This window comes from Balaenoptera musculus, chromosome 3 (assembly GCF_009873245.2).
Source record: "Balaenoptera musculus isolate JJ_BM4_2016_0621 chromosome 3, mBalMus1.pri.v3, whole genome shotgun sequence".
NCBI classification, from domain to species: Eukaryota; Metazoa; Chordata; class Mammalia; order Artiodactyla; family Balaenopteridae; genus Balaenoptera; species Balaenoptera musculus.
In genome coordinates this window covers 82,133,276-82,147,877 of record NC_045787.1, presented here as the reverse complement: position 1 = coordinate 82,147,877, position 14,602 = coordinate 82,133,276, and the positions used below count along the sequence as shown (strand labels likewise).

General features: G+C 44.2%; 1 protein-coding gene and 1 long non-coding RNA gene across 11 annotated transcripts in view; one reads left to right on the top strand and one right to left on the bottom strand.

The window, feature by feature from the left end:
• PAM (peptidylglycine alpha-amidating monooxygenase) overlaps positions 1–11,884 on the bottom strand; it is a 281,560-nt gene extending 269,676 nt beyond the window's left edge. For 8 of the 9 annotated variants that reach the window (XM_036849091.1, XM_036849095.1, XM_036849092.1 and 5 more), the window contains exon 1: positions 11,745–11,884. The gene's annotated coding sequence lies outside the window, so the exon portion shown is untranslated. The remainder of the gene's footprint in view (positions 1–11,744) is intronic. The other variant, XM_036849093.1, reaches the window with a different exon arrangement.
• Positions 10,879–14,297, top strand: LOC118893485. 2 transcript variants are annotated; one of them, XR_005019476.1, is made up of 4 exons: positions 10,879–11,417; positions 13,242–13,472; positions 13,710–13,991; positions 14,163–14,297. It is a non-coding gene; the product is annotated as an uncharacterized LOC118893485 (long non-coding RNA). The 2 variants fall into 2 exon arrangements; XR_005019475.1 differs by lacking the exon at positions 10,879–11,417 and having other exon boundaries at positions 12,161–13,472.
• The last annotated feature ends 305 nt before the right edge of the window (positions 14,298–14,602 follow it).

Genomic DNA, 14,602 nt, shown 5'->3' with positions numbered 1-14,602 from the left:
TTGGAAGAGTAAGATCAAAATATTTTTTTCTCCAGGTAATACCTACTTGATAAGACACCAAGAAGAAATTTATTTCTATAATAACACTGAAACCTGGATTTCATTGTCTTTGACTTTAAATTGTTTTTTCACAAAAAAACTATAAGCAGAAATAACAATTTATGGCTGATTTTTCCTTTAGGGAAAATCTCAATGCAGCAATAATAATGAAGTAAATTAATGGAAGTGTAACAATTAAAAACCTTCTCTATCATGTAGTTTTTTGGAATATAGGAGCTGTGCTCTTCTGGTTGACAAAAAATAGCCACTTTTTAGGTAAAGGTCAAGTATTCAATTTCTATTCACTAAGTCTGAATGACTTCCTACAGTAAGCTTCTCAGATGTGATCTATGTGCCAGACTGTTAGGAAACAAAAAATGGTTAAACTTTCAAATTGGTAAGCCAGGTACACAGGAAAATACCACCACACCAGCTTCAGGTGCCTTCCTCAATGCCCCTAAAGCAAAGGCTGTCCTAAATGACAATAAGAGAGCATATGAAGATTAACACAGGTTCACCAAATAAAATGTAACATCATAATGTCAAATCTGATAAAACTCTACTACTTAGGTATTCTCCAACATCAACTGGTAACAATGCATCAAACTCTCCCCTGCACTATCAAAAAATAACAAAACAAAACAACAGTAACAAAAAAAAACTGATGAGAAAAAAATACATCAATGAGATTTTTAAGTCTAAGAGAGGAATGAGTTTTATCAACAAGGCTGGGGCACTGAATAGGAGAAAAACAACAGACCCTTCTGGGTGTTTAGCAGAGAAGGGTCACTTTGTCATAGGACCACATGTGGCCTTCCAGAAAGTCAAAGAGAAGCATGCTGGGCCAAAAAAAAAAAATCAATTGAAGCAATAAAATTTTTCACACAAAAAAGTTCACATAAAGATTACATGAATAAGCACATGCACTGCATATTTTTTCCATTCACATCAGTACAATAACTGAATGTACTATTACAATTTGGAAGAAAAGTTACTGGGTTCTTTTGTTCCTTCTCTTGGCTGGCCCTCTATGCTCTAATTTAAACCAATTTGAAATTAACAGGACTTGTAGAACTCTGAAATAAGTATTTATGAATGTTCAGATTTCACACATATTTTTTACCAAGTATTTCATTTATTTTGCCCTACATCATACAGGAAACTAGCTCTTCCATACCTAATTCATCTCTGTGAGTCATTCTAGTAATACAGAGCTAATTCACCAAGTTTCTGATTTCCCTTTCTTGTATGTGTATTGAATCATGTTAATATGGGTTGAATTCTGTTCTGTAAAAAGATTAGTTAAAGTCTTAATTTCTAGTACCTGTGAATGTGACCTTATTTGGAAATACGGTCTATGGAGATGATCAAGTTAAGATTAGGTCACAAGGGTGGCCTACAATCCAATGACTGTGTCCTTATAAAAACAGGAAACATGGACACAGTGACACAGAAGAAAGGCAATGTGAAGACACAGGGAGAGTTCCATTTACAAGCCAAGAAATGCCTGGAGCTACCAGAAGCCAAGAGAGAGGACGAAAACAGATTCTCCCTCACAGCCCTCAGAAGGAACCAGCCCTGCCAATACATTGATCTCAGAGCTATGAGACAATAAACTTCTGTTGTTTAAGCCACCTAGTTTGTGGCATTTTGTTACAGCAGCCCTAGGAGACTAATACGCATGCCATGGATTGAGTTGTCCCCAGCTCGCAGAGTGTGGCTGGAAGCTCGAGACACCTCACAGAACTCCTGCAGCACACATAATTCCACGCTGGTGGGAACTGGTGTGAAAAACCTGCAATTTAGATGAGGATATGAAATACGCCCATCTAAAATATTAAAAAATGTCTTGCATGTATTTAAAACACATTTTCCATGTTTTACTTCATTTGCTCCTTACAACCACACTGGGGAAGAAATAGGGGAGTGGACAGGGAAACTGAATCTCCGTCAGGTGAATGCTCTGGCCAATGTCACATATACACATAGCAGAGCTGGCAGTAGTGCCAATTTTTTTCTAGGAAGAAAGAATATGATCATAAATATCTTAATCTGGAACAATGGTGGCACGTTTAAGCAGTGCATTTTCAAGCGACACAAGGAAGGAAGAAAAAAATGACATCACACAGACTGAGTAGGCTGAGGGGCTCAGTGATCCAGGTAAGGTGGAATCAATCAGAAGAAGCTAGTAGAAAAGGTAACACTTCACTTGTGAACCTGGTCTTGAAGGAAGAGATGGAAACAGACTAACAGGAAGGAAAGAGGTGCCATGGTGAATAAATGTAACACCAAGGAGAAAAACAATAAATTATGTGGAAGGTCTAAACAAACACTGGAGGAGGGCCTTCAACTGCCTAATTGAGAAGTCCAGAGGGTTGTAATGGGAAGTGGGCTTAAAGTAGGAGAGCAGCCCTTCCACGGAGCTGACTGAAGGGTCATGATTGACAGGATGGACATGCAAATATCACCATCAGGTTTTTAGCAAGGTGTGCAGAGGAAGCTGTTCCAATAGCAGTGTTAAAAACAGGTTAGGGGCCAAGCAACCTGGGATTGTGTGGCTTATGACTGAAGAGAATATAATGAGCCTATTTAGATGTTTTAAGTTTCAAGTATTGGCAAGGCATCCTCGACATCTGTCTTTCTTCCCTCCTCCCATATTTCTACACATATTGACCTCCTTGGTATTCTTGGAAGGTGAGGGGTCCCCGTTCCAGCCTCAAGACCTTGTACTTGTTGTTCCCTCTGCGGGGTAGACGATTTTTTGTATGGTTAGCTCCCTCACTTCATTTGGGTCTTTGCTGAAATGCCACCTCTTCAAAAACGTCTTTCTTGACCACCCTATATGAGGACTCTCCTCTGTCATTCTCCATTCCCTTGTACAGCTTCGTTTTTCTTTATAGGACTTGTTATTATCTGAAATTATATTTATTTTTTATTTCCTATTAGCTGTCATTCCCATTAATATGTAAACTCTGTGAGTGCAGGGATCTTGTATATCTTGGTCATAGCTGTATTCCCAGAGCTTGGCACAGAGTTTGGCATAAAGTTTAAAACTCACTAAATATCTGTTGAATGAATAAAAAATAATCCCATCTTATTCCCAAGTATAATTGATGTTATCCCCTAAAACACTTTTTAATCTATTTTCACTGCCACTTTCCAGTATACACAACAGGCTTAGTACATCCTGTCATTCTACTTGGATTAATGCAGAAGCCACCTAACATCTCCCCACTGCCAACCTGGGCCCCTCCAACTCATTCCCCTACAGATGATCTTACCCACACACGAATCTCATGGGGTCACCAGCCCCTACTTAAAACACTCTCCACGGTCCTTAGGATAAAGAACAAATTCTTGACTGGCCCCAGCCTAGGTGTCCAGCCTCATTTCATTCCATTCTCCCCTGAATTCTCCTCAGTTACTTGATCTCACTCTGTTCCCTTCTGTTGCAGGGCCTCTGCACAAACTTCCCTCTGCTGTGGGGAACGCCCTTCCTCCCACCCTCTCTCACATTCTCCTACTCATGCTTCCGCTATCAAGCAAGTGTCACTTCCTTGGGTTGCTGTTATACAAGCCCACAAAAGTATTGCTCTATTCAGAGCATTTATCTCTGTTTGTAACTATGTAATTGTTAATTGCTGTGCTTTTTAAAAAACTGATTAATGATTGTCTTTATCTTGGACTCTTCACTCCATGATAGCACAGACCATGAATGTTTTGCTCACTCTCAAATTTCTAGGGTCAAGAATAGTGCTTAGAACATGGCTTGGCACTGAATAAATATTTGTTGAATAAGTGAAAGAAGGTACCCTATTAGGAACCAAAAAGCTAGAAGTCAATATCAAATACACAGATATAAAAACTTTCCACAAATACTGAAGTAAAGCCAAAGACAAAGATATTAGTGAACATCTGTAATAGGATGACAAGCTGCTGTTAAAAACAGGAGAGAGGGAAAGCCTAGGGCAATGCAAACTTTGAAATGGCAGTGACTGTAGACTGGAAAAGAACAGGAACAGGACAATCTGTTTCATTAAGGAACTAGAACCAGTTCAAAGAATTTGCTAAAACTACATAGTTATGATTTAGGTAATGACAGTAACTAGGTGAAAGGTTACATTAACATATCCTACTAGCAACTCCTTGACTCTTCAGTCTCTCTGGAAACATTTAACTATGCACAGAAACCATTCAAACTTTCCTTCTCGGCATTTTCCTTTATAAAAATTCTCCCCAAAGTCCTTACTCCCCTAGAAAATGTTTTAAAGACATTTCACTGTGGTCGATTAGGCATACAGTAATAGCTAAGTGAGGCAAGGGCCATGGAGGAAATGGCTTATAATAGAAAGAACCTACTTTGCTCCTGATTAAAATCACTCATGTGCAAGATGAGAAATATACACCCTAAAAAGTTCTCAGCACCACAGGAAATCACAGGTTAAAGGACAAGGCCTAATTTGTGACCCTCATTGTTACTGTTTTAATCACCTAACACTAGAACCCATATAATTCTAAATTCTCTGGGGAAAAGAAAGAGCTTATCAGTTTATTTTTATTTCCTTATTTCAGGCCTATTTTAAAATAAGATGTAATAATGACGTGCATGAAAAGCAATCTGGTATCATTTCCTTCCATTTGAACCCATAAGTGACTCATGCAATAAACAGCAAGTCTCCTGCATTTGTTTCAACTGCATACTCCAGTTTTACTGGAGCCAGTTTTCCAAAGATGATTTACCACACCCGGTCTGAGAAGGGACAGCATGAAACTGGTGAAATTCTGATCTTCAGAAATACAACAGACAATGATTATTTCTAATTTCATGCTCTCTGCATGAAGAGAAGGGAGGCACAAGGAAATGCAAGCCTGAAGCACGAGTTAGGAACTATGGCAAACCAAACAGAAAGAGAAAAATGAAAGCACACTGAACAACTGATGTTACCACGTTTAGGGGGACGAGGAGGGGAGAATGTAGGGGGAACAACCAAGCTTTTCCATCCCTACAGAAATATTTTTAATTCACAATTTAAAAAATAAGACATTTAGCAAAGTATAATAGCATTAAAACACTAAATGGAGTAAAACCTCACTGACTGAGACATTTATGTAAGGGACTCTACGTTGGTACAAACCCTAATAGCACCCGACCTTGGCTCTCCCAAAAGTTACTGAAACTTGAGAAGGATTATCTGTGAAAATAAGGGTTTGTTGATGCAATTAGTATCGTAAACAAGAGGTAAACGTGGGCTTCCCTGGTGGCGCAGTGGTTAAGAATCCACCTGCCAATGCAGGGGACACAGGTTCGAGCCCTGGTCTGGGAAGATCCCACATGCCACAGAGCAACTAAGCCCGTGTGCCACAACTACTGAGCCTGCGCTCTAGCGCCCGTGAACCAAAACTACTGAGCCTGCGTGCCACAACTACTGAAGCCCACGCGCCTAGAGCCCGTGCTCCGTAACAAGAGAAGCCACCGCAGTGAGAAGCCCGCGCACCGCAACGAAGAATAGCCCCCCTCGCCACGACTAGAGAAAGCCCACGCGCAGCAACAAAGACCCAAGGCAACCAAAGATAAATAAATAAATTTTTTTTAAAAAGGAGGTAAATGTATAACCCACATAAGTTTTCTTTAAACACTCTAGAAGCCTCCAGTTACATGCAAACAATCATCATTCTACTTCAAAATTAACGTATCTCTTTATAAAAACTTTCTTCAAAACAGTTCTACAAGGTAACAGGCTTAGCAGGTTCTGGGTTATGTATGTAAGCACTTTAATACGTTCAATCTTTAAAATATTTTAAAACTTAGATTTTTAAAAATATGAATTAGTCTTCATATAAGTAAAATTTTACCACACTACAAATAGGTACTATTCTGAAGCAAATTTCTTCCAGCATAGGTAAACGAAATTTGTAATATCTGAAATTTTTGAAAAGGCATTTTTACCCATGGAAATAGCAGGTGGTAGTATGATTCTTCTGTAAGGGCCCCTGTGTTTATTATTTAACATTTCTACCGCTGTCCTTTGTTTTGCTTATGTTGTAAAGACAGGACTAGCAGTCAACTGCACGCTCAATGCAGGTAAAACACTGTCCTTTGTGGCTGCAGCAGCTGTTGGCTGGGCTGACAGAAATACAGAATGACAGAAAGAACACCGTGCTTTCACTTTCCAGTACTCGTGGTCCATGCCCTCCTCAAAATGAGCTTCCCGCAACGGATAGGGAAGCAGGGATCTACTGCTTTTATTGTTTCCTGGCATCCTCCCCCATCTCTGCTGTGCCACTTCAGGTTGTGCTTTTCGGTACTACTGTGTTTTGCTGGGTTTGGAGTTTGTTTTTTGGTTTTTCTTTTGAGTCCAGTTCCTTCTTTTCTTGAGGCCGTCCTCTTAAACTCCCTGAGCAAGGGCCATGTGGAAGTCTTGTTCCTGTCCTCCATCCTTTATGTGAGTGCAGGCAGCACAGCTGGCTGCTGTGGACTGGCTGTTGGACTGGCTGTGTTGCGGAACCTCGCTGCAAACGTGCCAATCTTGTCCTTTGATGTTAAGCATGGCTAGTAGATGAAGCTGAAGACAGTGCTCAGAAGTTCAAGCTCCTCTTAGCACAGATCCCTATCTCACGGTCACACATGATTTTGAAGAATACCATAAATCTGGAGAACTTACGTTGCCACATGGCTCCAGTCTGCCCAGTCTCCAAGTTGACATTGCAGATAATTCTCTACTTGTTTTTTCCCCAGCAGGTGTGAACTAAATACTGTACTAACTATTCAAACTGAAATATTTCCTTTGTATGAAAGAACCCCGATGAACCTAACACAAAAACAAGCATCATTTGTATGCTGTCATAATCAACAACTTCTGCCTCTACTCATCCAAGAAGACAAAAAATCTGAAGCTTTAAACCAACAACATCCAACAGAACTTTCTGCGATGATGGAAATGTTCTGTGTCTGCTCTACCCACTATAGTAGCCACCCGCCACGTGTGGCTATTAAGCATTTGAAATGTGGCTAGTGTGACTGAGGAAGTAACATTTTTTATTTTAATTAACTGAAACAAATCTAAACAATGTGGCTAGTGGCTAAACTGGTGGCTAGTGCTAACAAATAAGCACACCACAGTTTCATGGACGCCAGCACAAGGAATGAGATTCCTAGGTCAGAGACAAAGGATTACATTACTCACAGAAAAAGCAGTAGCAGGAATATTAGCATAGCATACCTACACACTAAATGATTTGCATTAGAGAAGTGGACCCCTGAGCTTAGAGTACCAAATCTTTTACAATGGACAGTAAACCTACCTGCCCTTTGCTCCATAGAGAAAGGCTACCTCTATCTTCCATAGCTATCTGCTATATAAAAGTCCTTGAAAAGATAGTCTGGAATGAAAACAGTCAGTGCCTCTGCTCACAAGACGTGCAGAAACATGAGTGACTAATGGAGAGTTATCTCCCAACAGTGGAAGTTCATACACACGTCTGAAATCTACCCATCTCTCTCCATCCTGCTTGAATACCCTGTTTCTAGACATATTTATTTCTTGCTAGGACCATTGCAATAGCTTCCTAAATGGTTATCACTATAGCCTCTTCCCAGGCATTTTCCATACAGTAGCCAGAATGTATCAATACCTTGTAAACACAAATCTAAGCATGCCACTCTTGTTTCAGTCTTTGATGTTATCCGTTGCTCTTAGGATCAAGCCAACCCTCCTTGGCAAGTGCCACAAGGCCCTGAATGATGTGGCTCTGCCCCTACCTGTGGGCTCTTCCCTTGCCTCTTCTTCTAAGATGCATTCCTTTAGCCACACTAAACTTCTTTCATTTCCTAAAATACAGGTGATAAAGTAGTGGCCCTGAGTTGAATACCAACTACAAAATGCGTCTGGTTTTTGGCCCACACAACAGTTTTAAAAACATTTGGGCCACTTCACATTTATGAAATATGAATTGTAAGCTCCTCTTTAAAAAAATCAGGGCATCTGGCAACACTTGGCCTGCATCCCAACCTGACAACGCTTGGCTGGAGCTGAGTATCTACTGTTCCCTTTAGACAGAGCCTGGGTTCGCCAGTTGCCACACCTCTCTCTCCAGCTCTCACTTATTTATTCTTCTACATTATCTACCTGAGTTCCATTCTAAGCATCATGCTCTGTTCCCCTTGGTCTGGAACACTCTTCAGTCCTCCAACTTCTTCAGTTGTTAACTATCACTCATTCTTCAGGTCTTAGTGTATTCATGGGAAGTCTTCCCTGACTACCACCAACCCCAGTGATGATGTGACGCACAGTATGACACCATCCCATCCCACCTTCTGCGGTTCTCTGCATTACTCCACACACAAATCACATACGATCATAATTTTCTGTTTACAAATCTATATCCCTCCCCAGACTTTTAGACCATATGAGAGTGACTGTGACCATCTTGTATCCCACTGTATGCCACTGCCTAGGAAAAGGCCCAACATAGTAGGAGCTCAATAAACACTTGTTAAATAAATTAACAAAGCCAGTGGGAATGGCTAATTCAAAATATTGAGAGTGGTGCTGTATTTATATTTTTATGCACTTATTTATTTTAAAACATTGGACCTTTGCATTGTCATCCCCCTCCCCTCAGAAAACTGAAATAACTACTTGAGTTTCAGGTATGTACTAAGTAACAGGCAATGTGCTAAGCACTTCACATCAATTAGTTCATTTAATCCTTACAACCGTCCTTTGAACTAAGTACTTCCCTTATTCCCACTCTGCAGATGAGGAAACTGAGAACTCGGGAGGTTAAGTAACTTACCCAGGGTTACACGACTAGTAAATGCCTGGCAGGACTCAAACCCATGCCCATCAGAACCCAAAGCCAAAATTCTTAACCATACACAACTTATAAATGTGAGATTTTTAATGTGTCCTGGATGATAAGAGACCACACAAGGTAAGGAGAAACCAGAGAACTATTTTCAGGCAATTGAAATTATAGTTCTACTCCTGCCACTAGCTGTTCAACCTTGGATAAGACGAAGGTCTTATTCTCTACATCAGTAAATTGTAGGAGATAAAATGATGGAAACTTCTCTCACGAGACTTGAGAGCACAGGACACCACTACCAACTTTATGCAGAGCCCTTCTTTTCAGCTATTTGTATGTGATTTTCACAATTAGCTTTTACTGGCTAAAGGAGTTAAAGGGGGAAAGAAAGTTCTTACACACACAAGAAGCTTTCTGGCTCAATATTCACGACTATTACACCAAACCACACAGTTCCAAGGCAGTGACACAATCTTTCGTCTTATTTCACAAATAGGAAAACAAAGGTACTGAGCAATAAGGCCAAGTGTAAAGTTAACTTCATATCCCTCAGGCTGCCCCGAAACCTGCCTAGCCTCACTATGTTAGTTGAACCCAAGCTCTCAAACCCAAGTATTGGTGGTATGTTAAGCCTATCAAATTCTACACATACCCTGCAGATGGATGAATTCTTCCTAGGAGCAGGAAAAGAATCAGAAATGTCACCAAGTCACACCAAATACAACCTAGTCTGGTCAATCTTTTCCATGTGGGATTCCTGCCCATTCTTTGTACCAAGCCAAACTTTTTAAAGTGATTTTCTTAAAAAAAAAGTCTCACTAAGAATCTTGTAACTTTTTAAGCCAAATTTTCAGAATCAATCCAGGGCCCGCCAGGCCATTGTGTTCAAGTGTTCAAGTTTCAGCTTATTCCATCTCTGTATTTTTTCTAGGCATTATAGCATAATTTCCTTTCTCAAGGAGTTGAGAAAAAATTGTATATGGACACCATAAATTGACTTATTGACTAGTTAGAATTGAAATTTCTATAGCTTTTAACATTTGATTACTACATCATACATACATGGATGCTTTTCTGAGCTTTCATTCTAAAAATACAGAATTCATTTTATTTCCAAGTATGCCTCCCACTTGATGATGTAGAAGCACTTGAAATTTTATTTCAGAAAACACTAGCGTATCTAAACTTATTTTTTTCCAATCTATTAAGTATATTCACCAAACAATGATCTTAAAGGGCCTTCAGTAATGTATTCTTGGCATCATTTTACTTGCCATATGTAGTTGTTAGAATACATGATGTTTATATAAAAATATGAAATAAAAATATTAGTCTCTAAGTAAAATTGGAAGTCCCTCTAGGGCAAGGAACATATTCTATTACCTCTCTTTAAAAGCACATAGCACAATGCACTGCACAATACAGGAACTCATGAAATGCCTATTAAATCATGAATTCATGAAAGACAGGCCATAGCTATTTAACTTCAAGTCTAAAGCTGACTTTCTTAGGCCTTTTACTTGTTTTCTTCATAAAGTGATAAGAGTGGTGCTAAAAATGCTTCTTGTGCCTGTGATTTTAAACTGAAGATTTACAAATGATAGGGCACAAGTAATTTGAGCTAAATATCTGAACTTACTTTACTAAAATAAAAGTCTACTTCCTGAACTGTTAAAATTAAAAGCAAATTTAAATTTGCACTTAAGATGGAAAAGAGGTTTTAAAGATTGGCAAACATCTGAAGCAAGCACGGTTCTTATTTCCAAAGACTTGTGCCAGTAACGATCTTCTGCTATTTGAAATCCTATGACCACAGAAATATGTAAGGTCCTAGCTTTGTACATTGATTGCGTTGGGTGGGGAAGAGACGATTTCAATTCTGAACACTAATTATCAGATACAGGAACACGAGTTTTTACCCTAACAAAGCTATTGGCCAAATCACCTAGAGAGACCTAATTACATCTCAGCTGAAGGACCTGAACTCTGACGATGAGAACGAACACAGGACCTGCCATCAGGCACCTTCATAAGACCAGAGACCGGTGGCTCAAGATCAAGTAACACACCTAAGTGATCCCACTGGATCGTCACAACGACCTCAGGGGTGGGCAAAGCAGACCCGCGTTTTACAGAACAGAACATAGGGTGTCCAAAGGGTCGCGACCAAGGCCACACAGATAGGAATGTGACTGAAAGCAGGCTTAAATCCCTATTTTCCAAGTATCCGAGGGGTGGTTACTTTCCATCCCGCCTCTGCGATCACCCAGCGCATTATATACTCCACGGCAGGAAGGACCGCCGAGCTGGGCCGGGACTCGAGAGAAGAGGAGAGGGAATTGCCAGCGCTTCCCGGCACTCGCCGATACTCAGGCACCTCGGGTCGCTGCTCGGCTCCAGCCCAGCTCTACCCTCGCGGCGCCCCCGCTGCGACCCGAAACTAGTCTCGGGGGTGGGTCTGGGAACCGGGGAGCCTTTCTCACCGGCACGGAGAGTTGTCCAAGTTGGGGGCAGAAAGGCCGAATGAACAATTTTACCCACAGGGTGAGGGCGCCAGGAGAAGTGCGAAGGTGAGGAGGACGGGAGGGTGACCCCTTACCAACTAGCCTCAGCTGTGGTGGTGCTGAGGGGTGGTCAGAGAGGGGCTCGGGGAGTGCGAGGAAGGCTCAGTGCCCGAGACCCTCCCCGGCCGCGCCGCCGGATCCCCCGCGACCCCAGCAGCCAGGGAGGAAATCAACGACCGCCTTGGGCGCGGGGAAGCAGAGGGAGCTGAGACAGCAGGATTCCCGTCCCCGCCCAGCATCTGCCAACTTCCCGAGCCCCCTTCAGCGCTCCCACCCCCGCCCTTGCCCTGCCCGCCGGCCGGCAGCGGAGACGGCGGCGGCGGCGGCACCAACCTGCGCGGCGGCGAGCACAGTCCGAGACGGAAGCGGGAGCCTGCGGACGGCGGAGCAGCGGGCGCGGCGGGCGGAGTTAGTTGGGAGGCTCCGGCCCCCTGGGCGGGGACAGGCCGAGCACGCGGCGGCCGCGAAGGGGGCTGGAGCTCTCTCCTGGCGCACGCGGGGCCCAACCGCGCCCGCCGCTCGCCCTCAGCTCCGGGGGACAGCTCCCGGTCCCTCCCCCGGGGCGGCTCCGCGATTCCCGGCCGCCCCCGAGCCCGCCCCATGCTCGACGCCTCCGCTCCGCCCCTGCCCCCTCGCGCGCCGGGGCCGCGGGGGTTGGGAACGAGGTGCCAGCAGAGTCAGCTCCAGGTCGCGCGCAGCGTCCCGGGGGTTCCCTGCGGGGATCGCCGTCCTGGGTTTTCGGACTCACGAGCGGGCAGGAGGTGGCCAAGAGCTGGAACTCTCGCCCGGGGAAGGGGGTCAAGGCCCGGCCTGAAAGTCTCCTTTTGCTCCGCCCGAGTCCCGAGTCGCTAAAAGCAGCCCTGCGAGGTGGCCACGCCGGCTGCCCGGAGAGAGGCCGAGGAAAATGTCGGACTCTCCCTCCGCCCAGCGCGGGGCTGGGAGGACTTTTCCCGAGAGAATCGAGGACCCCTCCCTCCTGTTCCCGCCCAGGGTTAGGGACTCCGGCAAAGAAAGTATGCAGAACCGGCAAACGGGGCACCGGCGTTGAACCTGTGGAAAAAGTGCAATTTCTTTCACATGCACACGCCTCCCGGTCGCTGGATTCAGGCCACCTCGCTCAGGTCTTCGCAGTGCTTCCGTGCCCTCACCCCAGGCCTGGCGCGGGGAACCCCCTTTCCTAGCTTGGTTTCCCACCTCTGCACATCTCTTTTTTCGAAACCCTTTTCATCCCGCAGTGCGCCCAACGCGCGCACTCTGACCGCTTCTCCCCTAAACTGCAGGCAGGGAACCCAGAAATCAACCCCCTCCCCGCCTCACCCCGAAGCAGGACAAAACTGGAAGCCAGGGATCTGGGATGTTCCAGTCGGAAGGATTTCTACCCAAGTGGCTTGGTGCTGTGCATTACTGACCTCACAAAAATTGATACGCCTTTAGTTCAAGGGCAGGTGTTTGCCAGTGCCTTTACCTCCCCGAAGGTAACCTGTAGAGTGCGTTCACCGCGCCTTTTCCTTCCCAGCACCAGCCGCTTATCATCTTCCAAAGTCCTATCCTCCTTTCCCCCAACCTCTCCCATCCAGGTTCCCGGCACAGATCCCCAGCGCAGTGAGCTCTGGTCTTTCCAGGCACTTTCTCCTTCTGGGGCCCTCGGGTTGGGGGATGGAGGAGGAGCAGACCTGGAGGAGGGATCTCGAAGAAGGTGAGGTAGAAGCCAGTGGAAGGCGAGGAAGGAAAGTGAGAACGAGCTAAGAGGGTGAGAGGCTGGCTGCATGAAGGAGGCAAAGCTCTCCAGCCATCGGGGAACTCCCAGGAAGAAAATCCATTTCTCTATAGGGAAAACACCGATGCTTGTAGTGGATAGATTGCAAAATCTGGACCGCCTCCCAAAAGAATTCTCAGCGAGCGGTGGTGAGTCAAGGATAAACTTCAGGACTCAGAGCAGGCCTTCACCCGCCCCACTTCCCAAATTCCAGAGAAGGCTGATGACGTCAAGCTCTTGGCCAGTGATGAGAAATCCATCCTGTAAATGATGGTCGCTGACAAGATGCAAGGAAACAGAGCTGGGTCAGTTTACAGCTCGTTGGGCTGTTCTTTTGTTTAGACATCCCATAAGACACTTATTCCTCCCCCCTGGCCTGCGTTATTAACTAAAGCAAGCAGTTGGGACCCTCCCTTAAATATAAGTCACTCTTTGTGGGAAGGGAAGGAAATGGGGATGGACAGGAGTCCTATGGCTGTGGTGGTTGTTATTTTTAAGATAAATTCTGTGCATTTTTATGTCAAGATAATTTTCCTGTTCAGTGGGTGACCACATTTTTACCTTAAAATGTAGGAGAATGGCTGGGATGACACATCCAAAGTTACCTGACGGCAGCCTTCTCTCACACCCTCAAGGTCCTGGTGGGCACAGCGACCGCTTCAGCTGCGCTGACAGCCAGCGTGCCTGAGGAAGCCACCGCCAAGCCTGGAGGTCAGACATTACAGCCTTAGGGCGTTCTAGTCTGCGTGCAGTCCAGCCGCTGAAGGCTCAAGCTGAGCGTGTACTTAGTGACGCCAGCCACCCCGACCACTTTGCATTCACAGGTAAGGAGAAGACTCCTCTCTCCTGGCCTCAGGGCTCCACCTCACCTGAGGTTGGCTGTGCACTCTGGAAGTGTCATTACAAAACCAGTCCTTAGCGTCCCAGTTTTTCTTTTGTAAAGACTACTTCCAATTTAATTGTAAAATCTCCTTTCCTTCCCTTATTTCCTCTAGTGCACAAAAGGCTAAGCCGTTGAAAGTTCAAGAGGCTAGAAGAGACCGGCCTGAATAAAGTTTCCCTTTCTCTTCTCGCTAGAAGAAAAAATCGTCTCTGAAATGAAACCTTATTAAACTTACATCCTTTCTGAATATGGTAATCCCTCTGTATCTATTAGTTATTTTAATTTTATATTCATGATAGAATCTTACTGCAAGAAGTATCTAGTCAGCTGATGGGGATAAAGAGCCCAGTTTCCCCTGGGAAAAATTCTGGTAGCAAAAAAAAAGAAGGAAAGAAAAAATTGAGAGAGTTCATTTACAGGCAGCAGAATTGGTCTCAGGCAGCGTTAAAAGTAGGTGCAGATGGACATTCATCCATAAACCTCCCCTTTTCTCAGTTTCCCTTCACAGCAGCCTTGTTCACCTAACACTGCCAATTCTCCAAGCCAGTCCAC